We start from the raw sequence: 21736 nt of genomic DNA on the forward strand, positions 1-21736 counted from the left end.
TCCTTCTGGCGAAGTCCGGATATGTAAAGGAATAAATAAGCATGGTGCATATCCTCACATAAGCGGAAATGCTAGTGGTTTACCTGACTTTTTGATCGTTTATATTTGTTCCGAAAAACCTACAGCATCGCTACAGTCAATTGCAGATAAATAAACATTAAAATTTTCACTGAATTCATCATCTATGCTTTGGAATGAATCTTTACTCAACAAATGAGGAAAGCATTTCAGCAGTGGAAGACTTGTTGAATTTTTTCTAATTTTTATGATATTTAGTACGGTTGTTGATATATTTACCGTAGTCCCATCATTAAAGTTGATTCTACTTTGAATCAGACGAACAAATTATATATAAAATCTTTTTATATTGACTGTGGATTCAAAAATTTTCTCTTGGATAATTTAACATAAATCTACATTAATAACTCTAGGGATACATCTACATACACATTATCCTCAACAAAGGAATGTTGTTCCTCAAACTTAATCTCGTTGTAACTTCATAAAGTCGTCAGGCAATCTGGTTTCATGAAATTATTTAGCACTGCTTTGGAATGCACGAAACAATTGTGGGTAGAGTTAAAAACAAGTTAAGTACAGCTTTGCGAATAATGTAAAGAGTACAAAAATCAGGAAGAATCAGGATCATTTCAGAAAAATCAGGATAAATTGAGTGTTTGTCAGGATATCAGGGAGCGTGCTAAAAAGTGTGGGAAATCCTGAAAAATCAGGAAGGTTGGCATCGCTGATCATGATCAATCATTCTTTGCTGATTCTACAAAACTACGCAAACCGTTGCCGGACCATCATTCTATAAAAGAGTTATTTCAAAATGATTTCGTAGTCCTACGCAACAATGCGGTCGTGTCCTGGACACAATCTTCAACAATTTTTAGTTCATTTTGTTGTATCAAAAGTCTGATTCTTGTGAGAAACTGTGAACAAAAAACCGGTGTTTCCATGAGCAGCAACCATAGCCGAAAACATTGGCATGGTAAGAAATGAAATCATTCATCAATTCTCGGGTATGAAATGGTATTCAATACACAATTATGTACAAAAACTACCGGACAAAATAAATCATACACTTGACTTGGAAAAGCTGTTTCGTTTGGAAAATTCATTGTGCATAGGATCAATAACAGTTTACATGGATGGATTGTAATATTATTAGTCCTTGTCAAAAAAGTTGATGTTGATGGTTTCTCTCAAATTTTTCCTTTTTTAAAATAATAATATTTGTCCTCTTGGAAAAAAAAATCAAACATTTCATTTTAATTTTAGAATATACTGAGAATCATAAGTTTAATCGATGACTAATATTCGAAGTGGCCAATCTTTGCCTTAATTACGGCTCCCAGTCGTCGGGGCATACTTTCGACAAGCTTCTGTAGATTGCCATGGGTCAATTTGTTACTATGGTGTTCTGAGCGTTAAAATAGGATTTTTGTTGGAAGCCCTTTTTTTTGTCCATCAATGGGGTGCAATTGGGTGCAAATCGGGGAACTGTGGAAGCCATTCCGGCATTTCAATTAGGCTTGACTTGAAATATGCGGGTTTCTTCTTCGCGGTCTGTTTCGAATCGTTGTCAAAATGTGTGAAAAAAAAAATTAGTAGAACCCAGTGAATTATTCACAAACCCAACGAATATTAGCCGACTCACATCGCGAGGCTATGAATGCACACGAAGCATGAACCCAACCTAACGATATACCCCAATATATATATATATAAGTATTTGATTTGGTCATAGCGCATAGCTCAAAAATGTTCGCGGCCACACACAAACACATACAAACAATTAGAATAGCAAAACCAGTTCTCTCGTGATTTTCAAAAAGGATGTATGAAAATTTAATTTTATAGCTATGTTTTTTCATCTGAAACATCACCATCATTTTTCAAAATTAACACTTAGGACTGTAGATTCCACGCTGGCTGTAGTAAGAATAGAATGAAAATATTCTCCTTTTTTATTATGGAGGCTTCAAACATTTAGTTCATTCACCTCTAATTATAGTGCAAATCACAAATGAGTTCTCTTTCACGCTGTGATTAGCTGAACTGAAAATTAAACCGATACCAATCCTTAAAAAGGAATATTGCACCAAAACCACAAAAAGGGATATTGCACCAATACACCAATGAACCATATGTTCAATCAACGATCGTTTGCTTAGTAAGCAGATTCGCAACCCTCTGGCTATGCAGACTCTTTTTCTAGTCTGAAGAAAAATTATTGTCTGCTCGCTGGCTGGAGCGTAACAGAAAGGAGTCGAAAAAATAATTCTTATGCCGTAGGACCAAGTCGAACAGAAATATATGGTAAAATAAAAATACACTGAAAATAAAGGAAAAAAATGAAAAATTTCGAATGTTTATAACTCGACCATTTCTTAACAGAACACAAAGATATTTGCATCAATTGATAGGAAATATTTTTACGCATCTATCAAAATTAATGAAATTTGATTTTTCTTGGGATAAACAACTGTATAATTGTGAAATTATCTTAACGCGCTAAATTCCCCCTTGTGCTTCTCAAATTGTACCGACCAATAGAAGCAACCATAATAATAGCGGAATACGAAGGAGCGTAGGTAAATCGAAGTTTCAGATACTAGAGGCGAATATATCTTTCAAGTTTAAAACCTCTATAGTATAAAAAATTGTAGTTGAAGAATTGAAGATTCATGATTCATTCATGAAATCGAAACTGAGAGCCTGAAATTCTTATCCGTTCGAGAAGTACGTACACTCAAGAGATTTAATAACTTCAGAGGAGAATGGCAGATTCAATGATCGTTTGACCATTCTTCCGTTCACACATTCTGTAAGTTCACCATGGATGAATGAAATGACCATGGCATCATGTCATACGTAAAAGGATAACTCAGACATATTCCTTAAATTCACTTTTAACGAAGAGGTTCAAACTCTTTACACACGAAGTAGATATGTTGAATTCAATTGAAATCGTAAATTATTTCATTCAATCAATAATTTCATCAATACAAACAAATCATTGTTCACATCTTTATAGGAAAAACAGAGAACATCGAGTTTTTTGAATTAATGTTAGAGTATATACGTTTGTATTTGGCTTTCGATGCGTACCAAATGACATAACTACGCAAATCAACGACCCTTTTCGGGGCAATCAACAATTGATACTAAAAAATTGGTTTAAAAAGTTCGTTTTACTCTAAAATTGAATGGAATAATTTCGTAGTCCATTGTCAACAATGCGGTCGCATCTTGAGGACCAGTCTCTATTACTGAAAAATACTAACTTATTTTACTAGAATATGGCGTAGAGTGGTGCCGTATAATTTTTTTTTCGAAAATGAAGATTTGGAATTACCATTTTGTTCGTAAAATTGTGTCTTTGAAACAGAATTGTTTCATATTACAAATTTTATATTTTACCTCATAATAAAATTATAAAGCAAAAACTGTTTTAGACAACATTGGTAAAAGCATTCCCCATATTTTGTGCCCAAAATTATATCTCACGCTGATATCAAAAAAAAAGTGAGTAAACATAATATAAAGAATATTTTTTTTACAATTTCAATATGACAAATTTATTATGTTATCAGATAGTAAATTTATTAAACTGTTTTTAATCGACAATTTATACAAGATTTTTGTACAAACATATTTATAGCACTAAAATTGTTTGACATAAAAAAATTAAAACAAAATTAGTTTTGAGTAGATTTAGTACAAAAAATAAATTTATGAAAACGGATGTTTTTGTCGACATCGGTCGACTATTTCCACATGATTTAATGTGAAAAATTATTTCTGGTGCTGAAATTAAAAAAAAAGGTTGAGTACGTTTATTACAAAAAGTATATTTTACAACGCATTCAAATTTTATACTGTAACAGTTAATGAATTTATGAAAAGAATTGTTTCATCATCGGCTGACAATTTCCACATGTTTTCGTGCAAAATTACTTAACGGTTCTTCTTCTTCTTCAATGGCACTAACGTTCCTAGAGGAACTTCGCCGTCTCAACGTAGTATTACTTGCGTCATTTTTATTAGTACTTAGTTGAGATTTCTATGCCAAATAACACGCCTTGAATGCATTCTGAGTGGCAAGCTCTAGAATACGCGTGATCACAGTGCAAGTCGGAGGAAATTTCTTTGACGAAAAATTTCCCCGACCAGAACGGGAATCGAACCCAAACACCCGGCATGTTTATTATGACGCTAACCACTCGGCCACGGGAGCACAACTTAACGGTTAAAAAATTCGAAAAAAAATAAGGCAAAAACAAAGTGAAATTGCAATTTATAGCCCAATAAATGAACAATAAACAAAAATTTCATATTTTATTGGATAGTAAATTTATGAAAAAATAGTTTTGCCGACAACGGTCGAAAATTTCCATAACATATTTTGTACAAAAAATATATTTTGTACTAAAATAATTTTACATTGAAAAAATGATGAGGCAAAAAATAAGTTTTTAGTCATTTCAGTACAAAAATTAAATTTTACACCTAAATTTAATATAATATAATGATTTTTATACAAAACTATTTCTTGTACTAAAATATGTTGACATTAAAAAAATAGATTGAAATAATTTTAGAAAATGTCATGAAAAAGTACACAGGCCGGACTCGATTATATATGATTCGATTATATACAATTTTAAAATCGATTATATACAGTTCAAAAAAATAATATTTGCATATTTCAAATATGATTGTATCAACGTTGTGGAAGTGGAAGTTAATTGGCTATCATAAATACAGAGAAGTAAATATCGTTTGTAGATTCTAGTTGAAGATTTACTAGAAATTGTATATTGCAGCGACATTAAAAAAAGAAGTTGGGTGTCAAAGAACGAATTGTAGAGCGGTTAGAGATCTTTAATTTGGTTGATAGAAACATTCGGGTTTATTAAGAATTTTTTGGATAAAATTAAGAATAATACCTTAAAAACCACTAACTTTTGAGTTTTTCACTTTTAAAATGTTACTCAAATCAACTAATTTGGAAGTTTCACAACTGTATCCTGTATAAAGTTTTCTCATCTTTCAAAAGCAACAGAATTGTTCTACGTAGCGTAATGTTTGAATTAGAGCCAGTTTAAGGCAAACAGAGAAAAAGTTCAGTAGCACTGTCATTGTTGAAATTCGAACATATGTGTAAAAGGATTTTTTTCATCAAATATGATTTTCTATGACATCCTGAAAAAAAATTCGGATTTTTTATGACTTTCAGGGTATGAGTCAAAAATTAAATTCTTCTTTTATATTCAAAAACCGAAAAATATATGTATAAAAAAAACCAATAAAAAAAATATTTTTTTGACTCGATTATATACAGTGAAAAGAATTCGGAGACTGTACATAATCGAGTCCGTCCTGTATTCTACAAATCTATATACATCTATATGAAAATGTTATATGAATTTTTATTCTCAGACTAACTGTTTCATAGATCGTAATCTGCTTGGAAAATGAGGTAATTTAATTAAATCAATTTATTTCCAAAGAATCAAACGAAAGGCGAAACTTGCCCTCATTGATAAAAATATCTTCGGTTTATTGTCGAAGTTATGGTTGTTCAGGTTAAGACCACTCGAAAAACGAACGGAATTATTTGCTAGTGCTGCTCTTGTCTGAAATCTAAAAAGCATAACAAGTAGCTAGCAGCAAACAAATTGCTCCTTTTTTTTCTCATTATCGAACAGGTATTCGACTCAGTTCCAATAAAAGTATTCTCAGAAAAATCTCCATAATCATGGATTATCGCCAATTATGAATCATAGAGCTTGGTTAATCTGTTGTCAGAAATTTCTCGAATGAATCGGTTTATTTGTTTGTAACAGTTTCCGGGAATGTCGAGAATTCAATAAGTATCTATCGATACTGGTATGAATACCAACGATACGATCACGTCGCAATGCCGTCATGTTTTTGTATATTAACGAAGTTAGCTACTTAATCGAGACTAATAAACCCTTTTTATGTTACTTTTCAGATTGTGGAACATCCATTCAAGAAATCCAGGTATGTAAACAAAAATGAAAAAAAAAAAACAATAAAATAGAACATAATTGACACATCTTTAAATTGCACAACGGGGGTGCAAATAAGCGAAACGATTAGTCGAAAATCAAACCGCTTTGCAGATTCGACAAAAAAAATCGCTGCCACCGAACTCACACGACAGTTCGTGTGTCGCAGAGCAAATGGATCAATTAACTAAGCCTGATGCATGTGGGACCGCGCCAATGTTTACACCATGTGCGTCCACTCTTTTAATTAAAATTGCAAATTTAATTAAAATGAAACACTAAAACAACAAACAACGAAATTGCAACAGCGTGCGACCTCTGCCGGCTGCCAGCTGTCATTTTGTCCAGCCATGCACCCTTCCTAAGTGATCGAAACGGAACACACATGGGAAAGCCCACTTTCAGCGTGATTTTGATAAACACAGTTCAACAAACTTTTTTTTGCGCGCCACTCTCAAAATCTCAATAGCTTTAATGATGCGATAACGCATGGAATCGCTGTGTACGCAGTAAAAAACGCCACTTTTAACTCGCCGAATTGTGATTAAGTTTGAATACAAATTTTATTCGAAATGGAATGTAGATGTTTGCTCTCATTCCGATGGAAAGCGGTAAGCCACTATTTATTTATGCATGATTTAAGATGCATAAAGGCATATCTATAAATCGTAAAGTCCAAATTATACCGGTCCGCAAGCAGCAGCTCTGTATATTTGTGTTGTGTGCGCTTTGCTGCATCAAATAGCTCCGGAAACGAAACCAATGCAAATGTCAAAAAAAAATTGAAACAACGCAATTGCAACAGCGCACACGCCGAACAAAAAGTGGTTTCATTTTCTGGAATATTTGCCTGCTTAATTTCATGCTGATGCTCCTTTCATTTGGGGAATGAATATTTATGACCGACCCAAAGCGACGGATAAAAAAACGCGAAAGTGTTCATAAATATGTAAAAGTATAACAACACAATGAACGCACATCGTGGCACATCAAAGGTCGTCTCCCACCAGAGTTCGCTAAAATCCTGACTGAGGAACGGAGAACCGAAAAAACAAAATTGCCTAATTCTCCACCAAAGGAGCGAAAGAAGAACGAGAATGTGAGAGGCTTCCCAAGGCTCGCCTCCAATCAGATTTCGACCATTAGTCATGATTATTAATTCATTCCGAGAAATATCTCGTCCTGTGGGGGAGCAGCAGCCAGACAGTTCTCCCCGCTATTAAATAAGCCGATTATAATATTTGAACAGACTTTGTGCTGCTGTCGGCTGCTTTTTCAATGAACCCCTCCAAAATCCTCAGCAAACGGAGCAAGGAGAAGCTCGCCAAGAAAATGCGAAAAGATATCGATGGACAAATTAGGCTTCTTCGTCTCAGCCCGCATTCCTTCGTGTGTGCCCCTCCTTCTGCCTTTGAGTTTGATCCCATTTTCCACCTCAATCGAGGGAAAAACAGACAGAGAGCGGAGTGTTATCGGTTTCATCGTTTTTCACTTCATTTGAATCAATTAGGTTCAATTTTTGGAATACTTCTGGTTGAACCCCTCTGCCTGTCTGCCCCAGAGGAGCGGTGTTGTGGCAACGGATGGTGTGTGAAATTCATTCAATTAAATCAGATTTGTGGATTTTGTGGATCTCTTTATTACAAAGAAGAAAAAGAAGCCAAACTGTTCGCCAGTTGTTGATCTGCTTCCGGGCAGATTGTACGCAACAAAATCGTGCAATGACACCAAGGAAATAAATCACGGCACATAGTGTATTGTTTTTGCGAGAGCAAGACTATTCAATTCAGTCATCTTCAGCTGTTTTAAAAAGAAACAAAATATTGGCCCTTTTCAGGAAAAAATTACAGTAAAAAGTTATTTTAAAAACATAAATAAACCATTACAGAAGAAAGTAAATAAAAAATACGCCGTTCAAGAACTTATTTAAAAAAATACTTCAACAGATTTTTTTCAACAAATAATCCATTAGATCTTTTTCTCATTTTACATTCAAGGAATTTAGCATAGCTTCCTTCAACAATCAAGATTTGAATTTAAAAATTTTGTTCCATTTTCGTATGGAGGTTTAATTGTCCATACTAAGTTGTGCGTTTTGTTTTGTACTAGAATTGAACACAAATTGAATTTTAGTCAGTTTAGCACAAAACTGAATCATTCTTCGATTCTGCACAGAAAATCTTAGAAAAATTATTATCCTAAAGCTAACCTTTACGAGTTTCTTTTTCTTTATAAATTTACTAAATATACAACCATTCCATGTCAAACCAAAATAGTGGTTCTCAGATTTCCGTAAAATTGTTTTCATAATTATCGGTTGTATTTGTTTTTTTTTATGGTTTTCATGGCCTCGGGACCAAGGGCGCAATATTTTTTATTATTTATTGTTGAAAGCTGAGGTTTTTTTTACATAACATATTCAGAAATCATATATGTGTTTTTTCGTTTCTGAGTTATGATTTTTCATAGTTCAGATAATTTGGTTGCAATAGCTTAATGAACAGAAAATTTTTTGCAAGCATAATATTTTTTTAAAAAAAAAGCTCATTGGCTTCAGTTTAATATGTCGATCATCTGAATCAGTCCAGTAATTCAAAAGTTGAATAGAGGCATTTTTGGAAAAAAGGGGAAATTTTGAGTTTTGTACCATCGGTTAACTTCGAAAAATCATAACTTCAAAACGAAATAAAAACATCTTTCTGATTATTGGATATTTTATGTAAACAATCCTCAGCTTTCAAGAAAAAATATTAAAAAATAGCGCCCTTGATCCCGAGACCATGAAAACTATGAAAAACAAATATAATCAATAATTATGAAAACAAAATCCTTTTTTTTTGGCAAATGTGATATTTTTTCAAAGAAGATTGGTTCATTGCCTTCAATTTGATATGTCGATGTCGGAATCGATGTACTAGTTCAAATGTTATGAATTTTCGAAAAAAGTCATTTTTGATAAAAAGGGGAAAAAGTTGGTTTTTTGAACACCCTAAAATGGAAATGGGCACCCTAATGAAAAAAAATATACGAGTCCAATGTTTTGCGATAAAGAACAAAATAACCACTTTTTACTAAAATTTGAGGACCACTATATCGGTTTGACATGGAATGGCTGTATATAAATGTAAAACTAGTTATACTTCGGGAACATTGATCAATCGAACTTACATGTGATTGTTGATGCAGAACTATGTATCGAATTCATTTTTTGACTTGAGATGAACTATACGCATTTTATTTCTGTACTGGGGTGTATGTTTAGGAAAATATTCTCCCCTCAGAATTCTAAGAATATGCACGAAGCAAGCAGAGTACAGAGCTTGCACTCTGGCGGGCGGAAGAGAGGAAGAGACTGGCAATAAGGACACACATATCATGGATTGTTCTCCTAGGGTATTCTTAGTAGTAAGTTGATGTTAATCACCAGAGGAGAGTTTTTGTAAATTCAGGAGTGAATCTACTTCTTGATGATTATGATGATTATGTTTTAAATTATAGAGGCCTTCAGCTTTCTTAGTTCTAACTTTGAAAAAGGCAAATTTGGGAAACTCAACTAAACTTTCGGCCTTGACAAAGACCATTTGAAAAACCTCACTGCCGCTGTCGCTGTCGTCTGATCACTAGCTAGATGACTGATGAATCGTGCAGTTTCTTTTTCCGATTGATCACTCAATTTTCGTGAACACAAGCATTGTTTCCGGATTTAAATTGGCTTCAAAGTGTAGCGCATTTCAAGTAGATATTATATATTCCAGTGGTCACAGTTGTATTTTTGACTGCGAAACTGAAGGTGAAAATTTCTTCTGCAGCGATTGCTTTCGCCGCCGCCACCACATAATCGAATCGGTATGGGTATTCTGTTGCCGTTCTGCGAAAGGTACTGCATAGCATAATGAAACGGATATCCGGTAACTACTTGAATATAAATTCAGTTTTTCAGTGTCGCTCCAGACAACGAGCAATCAACAAAACATGTCAATGCTGAGAGTCAATTTGAGAATCTGCTTAAATTGACTTTTTATTGCTTTGTGAACCGTTCGCTCCCCTCTCTCAGTGCAAACACTCATTCATGGGCCCTTGTTAGTGTTACCAAATATTTGTACTAAAAAGATTCATCCAATCGGATTGACGATATAGTTTGTAATTCATCGCGCGTAGTAATCTTCATCATATTTCAGTCGCGGCCAGCCTTGGAAGGCAACTGAGAAAATTCCTCTGTTTCCGGTATCACGAAATATAAAATCAAACCGTGTATGAAATAAACCGGCGAATACTTGGGATTGATTACATTTGAAACAGAAGGTGACATTCCATACGATTATTGAGAAGAAAAAACTTAAAACTTATCTCAAATAGCATCCTGATTCGCCCAGTTATACAGAGCCCATATTAAAACGAAGCATCTACATAGTTCTACTGACAGATAGAGAAACATTCATTTTCATACATAGACTACAATTTGGATGATTTTTCAAATTTGGTAAAAAATCAAGATCTTCATTTCTATAAAACCGACACCGCACGAAATATACCATAATTTTGGATATCAGGTAAACCTTTTTCGATTAAAAATGAAATGGATCCTAAAGTTCATTCGCCGCTAGCAGCGATAAAAGCCAATTAGATGATCAATCATACTGCCATACAAGTCACTTTCTCTCACTGGGTTCAGTGCCAGATCTGTATTCCAGATTTAAATTTAGCTTCCAAATACCGACTCCAAATTCAGACTCATACTCAAATCCAAATTTCATTTTCGGACTCAGATTCAGAATCAGACGCATATTCAAGATTCAGATTCAGACTTAGATGCCAGATTCACATTCCTGATTTGAATTCCATATTCTATAAAAAAATTTCACTTCCATACTAAAATTCGATTGAAATCCAAGATCCATATGCCATAATCCGATTTGGATTCAAGATTCAGATTTGGGATTTTTATTCCATATTTAGATCCATATTCAGATTCAATTTTCATTTATTAGATAGTGATTCGAGTTCAATATATAGATTCTTATTCAGATTAATATTCCATTTTAAAATTCAGATTCACACTCGTATTCCAGGCAATATAGGAAAGGCATCGTGCACAAATTACGTAACGCGATATAGAGGGGGAGGGGGTCCGCAATCCGGATTTTTAGCGTTACGACATTTGTGCACCGCGCCAAATGGCAAAATAATTTTTCCTGAAACATAAGTATTTTCTTCCACATCTATCTATATAAACAAAAATGCAAGGCCAAATGTGTTGGTAAACGCAAAACCCACGGAAGGAATGGTCCGATTTGAGTCATCTTTATTTTGTTGTATTTGTCTTTTCCTGTAGATCAATATAGCGGAGAGAAAAATCGGAAAATTCTGAAGGAAGGTTCGGAAAATTTAATTCCCATATGTTCTACAATTATATCATGATAAGCGTTGTTAGTCCGTTCGATGTTTGCGCTAACGAAATTCATCTTTATTCGAAAGTGGAAATGTATTTTCAAGCGAAATAACGCACACTTATGTCGTCAATATATATACACTGGAGTCACTTTTTACACAGGGGATTAGAACCGCGTATAAAAAACAGTGTAAATTCCAAAATCCGCGTAGAAAAACCGCGTAAATTCCAAAATCCGCGTAAATTTCAAACTCCGCGTAAAATCTAACAAACAGTGAATTAATAGTGAAAAATGCAGCCCATGTTCTAATAATCGATTAACTTTATTTGTATTGCATGCTACAATCATGATATCTGTTTCACCTTTCATTTCTCAGTGACTAATCAGTGATACAATACAAACTTATTTCGTGAAGTCACATCAATGAGCGCATTAAATCTGTTTACACTTTTTACACGGCTGACATATGCCGCGTAGAAAAAACCGCGTAAGTTTCGAAATCCTTGTGAACAAACGCATAAACTCCGAAATCCGCGTAAATTCCTTAAACCGCGTAGAAAAGTCGCCTAAAAATCGCGTGAAAGAGAACCGCGTAAAAATCGACTTCAGTGTAAATAAAAATGGAAGACCAAATGTGTTGCTAAGTGAAAACCCCGAGAAAGAAATCGTAAGATTTGAGTTGTCTTTATTTTGCTGTATTCGTCTCTGCACGTAGATCATTGTTATGTTATGGTTAAAAATTTGAAACCTTTGAAAAGCTTCTCAAGATGAAATCCGAAAAAAAAAATTCCAATATGTTCTCCAACGACATCGTTGTTAGCCCAGTTGGATTTCGCGTTTGCGGAATTAAGCTTCGTGTTCCGTTTGTGTGGAGCGAAACAAATTATGAATGAAAATCTACTTTTCTGTATCAAACATGTATTCTATTTAACGAAGAACCATGTTATTTGGAAGTGAATCGAGAATCTTGAGCAAAAATTGTGTCTGAAAATAAATTGATATTATAATGACGAGTTTTGATAGAAGTAATAGAAAATTATAGCAAAAGAAAATTGAAAAGGGCCAATAAGAAGATTAATCAATGGCACCATTGACCCCCATGAACGTTCGCTTAGTGAGGAAACGTGAATGTTCGAAAGAACTCATTTCTAAAAAATAATTTTGGCCCATACGAGGTTCGCCAGGTCAACTAGTAATTAATAATTTGATATAGAATTTGATGTTGAGTCTGAGTTTCTTTAATATCTGCTCGACAAAAAGTAGATTGGACCCAGTAGGAAATAACCTTGCAGGATTTCTGGTCGGTTTAGGATTGAAACAGTTATGTACACATTTTCTCAAATACTTCCTGAAAAAATGGTGTCTTCTCTAAGCGTGAAAACTATGTATATCATGACTGAAATTGAATTTTAGGAAGCCTCAAAATTTCATCACCGATTGACACTGCCGATCTGATTCGCTGAACCGCTGATGCATGATTAATCCAAAATAGATTCCACGGAAGCGCTTAAGATCGGTTATTTCGACAACCAAAAATAGTTCCGATCGCACACGATGCACCTATACAAACATCATCGAAAGGTGTTTAAGACCCCTCACCCGCCAAGAGCGACGGTGTGAGGTCTTGGGCACCTTCGCTGATCGCAGATCGGTACCTCATTTCCTGACCTATCCTACCAGCAGCAGCAACAGGCGCTCTATTTCCGCTGCCGCTGTCAAACTTCAACAATTACTAGTTTCCTGCAGTAATTTAGTCACTGTCGACGCGAATGACATTTCCAGACCGCCGCGGACTGCAGGACGGAAACAAACAAAGCGAAACCAGCGCAAGTCACAACTTTCCTTTGGTGTGGTGACGCCACCACCTGTCTTCCACCTTGTGTTTTTCCTGCGAGACCACCCGACCCAATAGAGAGATCTTTGGGTCGCGTGATGGTTGTGTGGTTTCGCTTAATTTTCCATCTCTATTTGCGGTGATCACAATATGAATTAGGAAAAGGGAGAAAGAGTGCAGAAGTAATCGCCCAATCTCCTATTGAGTTGTTCCATCACACACAAAACATATGGCATCATACCGTGGAGAGAAAAAAAGGTGCCAACGTTGATTACCTTCAGCGCGAAAATTTTACACCGTATATTCGACGTATTAATTTTTATCGTTGCTTTGTCGTTCGCGAGGGAGACAGGGGAATGCACTTTCATTATGGTTCTCGAATGCAAACAAACTGTGAAACTCGCAGAAAGCTTTTCCGCAACGAGTAAACAAATTACCTTGCGGTACAGAAGAGTACTGAAGCTGCGCAGCGCTGTATATCCATTCCTTCATAATCCTATTGTGGGGATGGAACGGACCTCCCGCTTTCCTCTGTCCGGCGGAAACGATTCAATTATTACCGTCGGGAGACAAAGAATAAAAATGGCTCCCGCGAAGAAAAAAAACTCTGTGGATATGACTTTTTGTGGGAAAATTCTTGTAATTACTTGTGTGTTCTCTTTCATTCGTTTTGGTTCGATGGCTGCGAGTTTTCCTTGCACCTTACACCTCAGGAAGATGCACAAGCAAGTCCCCTGCTTTGCTCCTCCTTGCCGCTTTCAGCAGCATGGGTAAACGTGTAATTAACGCTGTGTGGATTAAAAGTTCGGAAGTCAGAGATGGGTAAAATTTTCCCGCTTCCCATAACAGCAAGCAACAGTTGAACGCTACATTCTAACGGTAAGATCTGATTGCTTCGGGTGGATGATTCAAGAACTCGGACAAGAGTGGCTGCAATATATAGTTTAGGTCAAACTCCCCAACTACTAACCAAGCGCAAAAATCTACGGAGCGGAACAAGATTGCCTTCGTCTTCGCTTCGGAAAAATAATGGTAATTAATTCGTTCTTTGATATGTTTACAACTCATCAAAGAGGGAACAGTGATGAAGAAATTTGAAACGAATTGATATTACCAGTCGAAAAGTAAGGTATAGAATCGAGGTAATGATTATTATCATCTTTAAATGTTGTTATTGTTCGAAAAACACGTATTATGAATGATTCATGAGGTAGACTCTACATCTTGATTTTCATCAACAGAACACCTATTTTTATGGAATAGGTAGAATCGACTTTTTGTCTGATTGCTTGTTGGTGTTGAATGGCTTTGCGGTAGATTTTTAGAAGTGACCCGAGAGTTCCTATTTCGCTATTAATATTATTGCTCCATTTTTCATAAGAGCTTATCAGATTTCCCTTCAAGACATTATATCTTTGAAACTTTTCTTCTGATTGAAACGTAATCTCTGACGAGTCTGTTGGTAAATGGACTATATTTAATAGGAAAATATTTCAGGTTCCAGAATCAGATTCAGATTCCGGATTCAGATTCTAAATTCAGGTTCATGATTCAGATTCAGATTTCAACCTCAGTTCCATGCTCAGATTTCAATTTCATATTCCGAGTTCAAGTTCCATACTAGACCAGATTCAGATTCAGATACCTGATTTATATTCCGGATTTAGATTCCAGAGTTTGATTCCACATTCAGGTTCCGGATACCAGATTCAGATTTAAAATTCAATCTTCAGATTCCTAATTCAGATACCTGATTTATATTCCGGATTTAGATTCCAGAGTTTGATTCCACATTCAGGTTCCGGATACCAGATTCAGATTTAAAATTCAATCTTCAGATTCAGATTCCTAATTCAGATTCCAAATTTCAGATTCCAAAACTCAGATTCAGATTCTAGATTAAGATTTCTAATTTCGATTCCAGATTCAGATTCCGAATGCAGTTTAAAAATTGACTTTCAAAATTAATATTCCAGATTCAGATTCCAGATTCTAGATTTCAGATTCAGATTCTAGATTCAGATTCCTGATTCTGATTTTAGATTCAGATTCCAGATTCACATTCCAATTTCTCAAAGTATTTGTTTCGCAGATTCAGGTTCGAAGACTCAGATTCATAGATTCATATTCAAAAATGTAGATTCCATATTCCGATTCCAAATTCCTGATTCAGATTTCATTTTCCATGATTCAGACTCCTAGATATAATTTCAAAGATTCAGGTTCGAAGACTCAGATTCAAAGATTAAGATTCCACATTCCAACCCCAGATTGCAGATTCCAAATTCAAATTTAATACTCAATTATTCAGACTCGAATAATTAGTTTCAAAAATTCAGGTTCAAAGAATCAGATTCAAAGCTTCATATTCAAGGATTAAGATTCCAGATTCCATATTTCAGATTCAATGATTAAAATTTCAGATTCCCATTCCAGATACCAGATTCCAGATTCCAGATTCAGATTCCATATTCAACGATTCAGACTCAAAGATTCAGATCCAAGGATTCAGATTACAGATTTGGATTCCTGAGTCAAATTTCATATTTAGATTCCAGACTCGTATTTCAAATTCGGTTCCAGATCTTAAATTCAAAATAAAATTCCAGTTTCAGATTCAGATTCCGGATTCAAATTCAGAATCCAGATTCAGAAAGTTAATTTCAGCTCCTTTGGCTCAGTGATTAGCGTCACACACAACGAACTTCCGAAAATCGGATTATTTCAACATTCAACGAAAAATAATGTTAAAATACAACAAATACAAAGGCTGAAAATACAACTAAAACAATTTTGTTTTTTTGGAAACATTTTTTTGCTGTATTATAGCGATTTTCAGCCTTTGGTTGGGTCGTTACTTGGACCAAAGGATTTATTCCGTTGAAAGAATGTTGGGAGTGAGAATTGAACTCGTGACCTTTAGCGTGAGAGATATGGATGTTAACCACTACGCCAGATCGCCTCCACCACATCAACACGTGTATGAATAATAAACCTGCAATATGCTTCGCACCTAAAGTACCATTTCATCTATTTCATCTATTCAAGACCGGATAGCGGATATCCAGCAAGCTCCAAGCCCGGATATTCGGATATCGGCTCTTAGTTTGCGAATAAAGGGTGTGTCACATCAAATTGCATCACGGAAAAAACGCTGTAGAAATTTAATTTTTAGGAATTATATCTTCAGCTTTCGCTTATAATCAGATAAGAGTGTATAGATCACGTTGGCCATGCCTCACTGTCAATTTTTCGTAAATTTGGAAAAATGTCGTCGAACGAATAGAGCGTCGTGAATTAATCCTGTGCACTCATTTCGAGAATCCGGAGTTGTCACATCGGGACATCGGTAAGATGCTGGGAATCGTCCAATCCACGGTCAGCAGAGTACTAAAACAATACTTCGAGAACCTAACCATCGACCGGAAGGTGAAGAACGGCAAAAATGGATGCTCCGTCAGTGAAACTGTCAGACCACAAGTTAAGCAGTTTAGACGTGATCCGAGAAGTTCGGTCCGGGATGTCGCCAATAAGCTGAATTTGTCAAGTTCATTCGTCCAGCGGACCAAGCAGCGGGAGGGCCTGCGTACATACAAGGTTTAGAAGGCTCCTAACCGCGACGAAAGGCAAAACATGGTGGGGAAGACGCGAGCCCGGAAGCTGTACACCGAAATGCTGACGAAGCCGCATTGCCTGGTAATGAACGACGAAACCTACGTCAAAGCGGACTTTCGTCAGCTGCCGGGCCTGTTGTTTTTCTCCGCAGAGGACAAATTCAGCGTTCCGGAGGAGATTCGCTAGCAGAAACTATCCAAGTTTGCCAAAAAGTACATGGTGTGGCAAGCGATCTGCTCTTGCGGAAAGCGGAGCGCCCCCTTGGTGATAACCGGCACGGTAAACGGGCAGGTTTACCTTAAGGAGTGCCTACAGAAGCGCTTACTACCACTATTGAAGCAGCACGAGGGTCCTACCATCTTCTGGCGGGATCTCGCTTCGTGCCACTATTCAAAGGACGTGTTGGAGTGGTACGAAGCCAACGGGGTCACCTTCGTGCCAAAGGAAATGAACCCGCCCAACGCGCCGGAGCTTCGCCCAATAGAGAAATATTGGGCGATTATGAAGCAGGCCCTCCGGAAGAACCCAAAAGTTGTCAAATCGGAGGCGGACTTCAAGAGAAAATGGATGAATCTAGGAGAAACTGCATGAGAAGCAAATAAAGGATTACATATCAGAGACAAATAAAAACATTTTAACGCAAAAATAATGAACGATTAAATTTTCGTGTAGAATGAATATCCTTTGATGGGGTATGAAGTTTTTTGCAAGGAATCTTGAACAGATTGAGCAATCCCTGCTCGGTGTACGTTGCGGTCATGGCTGCAATCTATCACCCATTGGAGAAAATTGAAGCCTTGTCGATTAATCACTTTTTTATCTATTCAGATAGCCTCAGCTCAATAAAACCTATCCAATCGCTAAAATCTTTAAGAGCCTCACGTTATATTCTTATAAGATCAAGACAGCTCTTGGGTAGTCTAGTCGAAAAATCTTTCAGGATTACATTAACCTGGATCTCAGCCCATTGCTCCATTCCAGGTAACGAGAAAGCGGACTCGTTAGCTGAGATCTGGGCCTTGGAAGACCTAATTTCAAGCGACAAATAACCTATCATAAATTTTAGAGTACTCCTGGCTAGTACGTACTCTCTAATTGGCAGCACAATTGGAGTGAAGATAATGTGGCTCGCTGGTTACAAACAATTATTCCCAAGATATCGACAAACACATAATCCAAGGGATTGAATGTAGATCGGGACTTCATTCGCGTGATGTCTCGCCTTATTGCTAATCATTACTTGTTAGATGCTCATGTGTATCGCATTGGGATCGTTGATAGTTATATTTGCGTTTGTTGTGATGATTATCATGACATCGAGCATGTTGTCTGGTCCTGTATAAATTTTTATTCTGTCAGAGCTCATCCATCGGAACAACTCAGTGCACTAGGGAGCCGATCTTTACCGGTTTACCGGCATCTTAGCTAGTCGTGACCTCAACCTAATGCTTCCTCTTTGCCATTTTCCCAAAAAGAATTATATTACTGTTTGATTTCTTCCCTCCTCATCATACCTAACTACTTCACTCGCTCCATCCTAGTCCTAAATGCTAATCCTGTCTAATCAATCTTTGTTAGATTTAGTCATTAATAAATTGTTAGTCTTAATTATATAGAAAATAAGTTTTATTTTAAGGTGAAATTCCATTCGGTAAACGTTAGATGATAAGTAATTGAATCTGATTATTAAAACGTTTTTGGAAAAAAAAGAATCTTGAACAGATTTTTTTTCTTTTTTTCTTTTTGGGTTATATTTTTTTGTAATTTTGGAGAAAATATGTCCTCTATTGTGTAAAGAAAGCAAAATATTGTGAAACAAATGGAAAATCGATCAAACGGTTCAAAAAATACATATTTTTGGAAATGAGTACAAAAATGGAAAAAATCCAATATCAAGTCTCTCTATATTTTTTTTAAATATCTCGAGAATGACTACATTTAGAAGGAGATTGATAATGACCTTTTTTGTTTTAAATCACATCAGGATTCATAATGTGTGGCTAAAAATGATTGCTAACATACAAAAATTCGAAGTTTCGAAAATTCCTAAAAATTCGATGTTCCACAAATTTCGTCAAAAATAGTTTTACCATCTTGGGCCCATTTTTAAAATTTTCTACATGACTTCTATTCTATATGAAAAAGTTGAAAATATATTAAAAAAATACATATTTTTAGATATCGCAAATTAATTTTTTTATTTTGTAAATAAAAAAAAGAGTACCAATTTTTTTTCTCAGTGTTTTTTTTTTCAAATTACGCCAACAATACTCTATAACTCTTTCTAACACACGATTTCGGTACGACTCATATTTTTTGAGATATAAACTATCAAAGATTTCTCTTACTAAAATCGATACTACCTTTTCAAAAGCTACACTTGAGTCAAAAAATGAACCATAATGATGTATTCGGAAAAGTTGTTGGAAATTATAACCAATTTCATAAAATTTTATGAACATGACGGTATAACACGACAAACATATTAAAAGGGATTATTTACTATAAAAAAAACAATAAATTAGAAATATTTTTTTAAATATCTCGAGAATGGTTGCATTGAGAAGGAGATTGATAATAAACTTTTTTGTTTCAAATAACATCAGGATTCATAATTTGTGATTAAAAATGACTGCTAACATTCAAAAACTCGAAGTTTCGAAAATTCCTAGAAATTCGATGTTCCACAAAGTTCGTCAAAAATAGTTTTTCCATCTTGGGCTCATTTTTTGAATTTTCTACATGACTTCTATTTTGTATGAAAAAATAAAAAAATATATGTATTTTGGATATTACAAATTGAATTTTTATTTTGTAAATAAAAAAAAAGAGTGCTAATTTTTTTTCTCAGTGTATAGTGCTTCTACAATTTCGGTAACAAAAACAAACAGAAAGCAACTCTCGTTTTCAAATTACAATTCAAGAACCATTTTCTTCGCATCACACTCGTGTGCTTCCTTCAGATGCTCGGGCGGATGGAAAACGGCTAAAGTTCATCACACCATCCATTAATTCCCATATGTAAATGTTAACCTCTCGTGCGCTTCCTTCGTCATGCTGCACAGTCGGCAAAAAAGGGAAACCGCTCCTCTGCGATCGAGAGTCTAATGCATTCGGATACGAAAGCGTTCTGTCACGTATATACACACCTACCCTTACGACTGTTGCAGTCCCGACGTGGCGCGCCAAGCCTTCGCGAATGAGCATTATTCACTTATGTATCTAACCGGCAGTATAATTAAAAGCAGCTCTTGATGGGTTAACTGTGTGTGGGCATATGTGAGCCTGTGTGCCTGGGTGTTAGAACAGTAGAAACCGTGGTTTTCCGGGGTGTGATGGGAACACCGCAACGAAAGCCAATTTCTACCATTAGTAGCATCGTCAACCAACTCTTTTTCCCATGAGATTATGATTACTGCTGCTGCTTCTACTGCATAGAAATTCGCTGACATGGAGACAGAAAACGTATCGCGATAAATGAAAAAAAAAACGCAATGGTGCAATGTAATATTTAATGTTTTGGGTCACCCAGCTTGGGAACGAGATGGCGTCAGTTTCGTTCTCAATCAGAAAGTTTACAAGTTGTCATTCAAATGCACGACAATAGAGATAGATGGCACTGCGCTAATCGCATTCCACGATACCGCTCACGCAGCTGTCGAAGGCTGCCTTAATAGATGTAAATAGTGCAGCGGATATGGTGACGAAATAGTTTGTGAAAAATAATTGTTCGAACTGGCAGAGTTCGCAAACAATAAGCTAATAAATTGAGCAGCACGAGAGAGCGGTGCTCGCTCAATGCCGCTGCTGGTGGACGCTTACAAAATGACAACTAACCCAACCCAACCCATCGTGGGCTTCGTGGTCTCCGGATGGAGTGCACCTGTCGGTCGGGCTTGTAATGAGATGCGGTTGAACAATAGAGCATTTAATTAAACAAAGACAACGTGAAAAAACAACCATTTTGAACTTTCGCCATCGGAACAGTTTGCGAGTATCCGGCGCCTTGAATGAACCACCGAACTTTGCCTGGCGGGGTCATATGCGAATCGCGCTGGGAAGCTGAGCTTTGTAAGCGGTATCCATCATCGCTACTCACTTTCCATGGAAGTGTGGGATACCATGACACCATTAAGTGGAAGGTGTCAAATTCAGTGTAGTGTTTTTCCAGATACGACACGGAGACATGGAGCCCAGCTGAGCAACATCAGGATTAATTATTTTACGAAACAATTTTGCAACACTCCGCCATCTTCGGCGCTCCAGCGGAGAAGACAGAGTTTTGGAATCATGTTATGAAGAGGTTTTCCAGGCATAAAACGAGTTTTCATCGAAGCAATTAACGTGATCGTTAAAGTTTTCGTAGCGGGAGGGGGAGTGAGACGGAAATATGACTGACTGGTGCAACATCTTTCGAGAGTGACATGTTTCCATGTCCGAGCGGGGGTTGGAAATATTAATTAAAACACTTTATTGGAAGTATAATTGGCTGAGAGTGTGCCGACGGTTGAGTTGAGATGAACCCCCGAAGAGTCGCGGCGTGGAAACTCGCGAAAACTTGTTTACCACCCGGAGAACGGGGGCGTAATTCGCAACAGCTGTGACCGTGGGGCATCCTGAAGAAGATTTGCGAGTTTGTGGCTGTTGAGAACTTTTGCAATTACGAACTTGTGTCGTTGGGGTAGGTAACGTTTATTTTGGTTTATGAACTTTTGAGCGATGAGGTGTCTCTACGAATACTTTCGCACGACTTGGGACGAAAAGCCGTGGCCGTGTCGTGTCTCGGACTCTCCTCCTTCCTTTTGCAAAAAACACACAGGAGACATGTGACAGGAGCTGAAACACGGAGC

The 21736-nt window shown here is 36.3% G+C and overlaps 2 protein-coding genes across 9 annotated transcripts in view; one reads left to right on the forward strand and one right to left on the reverse strand.

The window, feature by feature from the left end:
* LOC129763363 (cation-independent mannose-6-phosphate receptor) overlaps positions 1 to 21736 on the reverse strand; it is a 251516-nt gene that overhangs the window by 193979 nt on the left and 35801 nt on the right. The gene's annotated exons all lie outside the window — the stretch shown is intronic.
* Positions 1 to 21736, forward strand: part of LOC129763361 (protein toll) — a 116293-nt gene that overhangs the window by 78947 nt on the left and 15610 nt on the right. For both annotated transcript variants that reach the window (XM_055762343.1, XM_055762344.1), the window contains one exon: positions 6011 to 6039. The gene's annotated coding sequence lies outside the window, so the exon portion shown is untranslated. The remainder of the gene's footprint in view (positions 1 to 6010; positions 6040 to 21736) is intronic.

The sequence above is a fragment of the Toxorhynchites rutilus genome, chromosome 1 (genome assembly GCF_029784135.1).
Source record: "Toxorhynchites rutilus septentrionalis strain SRP chromosome 1, ASM2978413v1, whole genome shotgun sequence".
In the NCBI taxonomy this organism is placed as follows: domain Eukaryota; kingdom Metazoa; phylum Arthropoda; class Insecta; order Diptera; family Culicidae; genus Toxorhynchites; species Toxorhynchites rutilus.